Source organism: Suricata suricatta, chromosome 2, assembly GCF_006229205.1.
Source record: "Suricata suricatta isolate VVHF042 chromosome 2, meerkat_22Aug2017_6uvM2_HiC, whole genome shotgun sequence".
Lineage (NCBI taxonomy): Eukaryota > Metazoa > Chordata > Mammalia > Carnivora > Herpestidae > Suricata > Suricata suricatta.
The window spans coordinates 84406527-84407156 of NC_043701.1; positions in this window are offsets into that span (position 1 = coordinate 84406527).

Below are 630 nucleotides of genomic sequence, written 5' to 3' on the forward strand. Positions count from 1 at the left end.
ATGTTTATCATTCATACTAGATGAGTAGATGACTATAAGGCTAGACAGCCATTCTCTCCCAGAGAGAGAGAGAGAGAGAGAGAGAGAGAGAGAGAGAGAGAGAGAGAGAGAGAGAGCGTGAGCGTGAGCAAGCATGAACAAGAGAGAGACAAAGGGAGGGAGAAAATTCCAAGGAGGCTCTGTACTGGCAATGTGGAGCTTGATGTGGGGCCCCAAATCAGGAACCATGAAATCATGACCTCAATCGAAATCAGGAGTTGGACACTTAACTGATTGAGATACCCAAGCACTTCTAGACAGCCCTTTAAAAAAGTCATGTATCCTTTGCAGCGCAGAAGCTTTTTATCTTGATGCAGTCCCAAGAGTTCAGTTTTGCTTTCATTTTCCTTGCCTTTGGCGATATGTCGAGTAGGAAATTGCTGCCGTGGAGGTCTAGGAGGTTTTTTCCCTACTTTCTCCTCGAGGGTTTTGATGGTTTCCTGTCTCACATTCAGGTCCTTCAGACACTTTGAGTAGGCAACCGACAGAATGGGAAAAGATAGTTGCAAATGACATATCAGATAAAGGGCTAGTGTCTAAAATATACAAGGAACTCACCAAACTTCACACCCACAAAACAAATAACCCAGT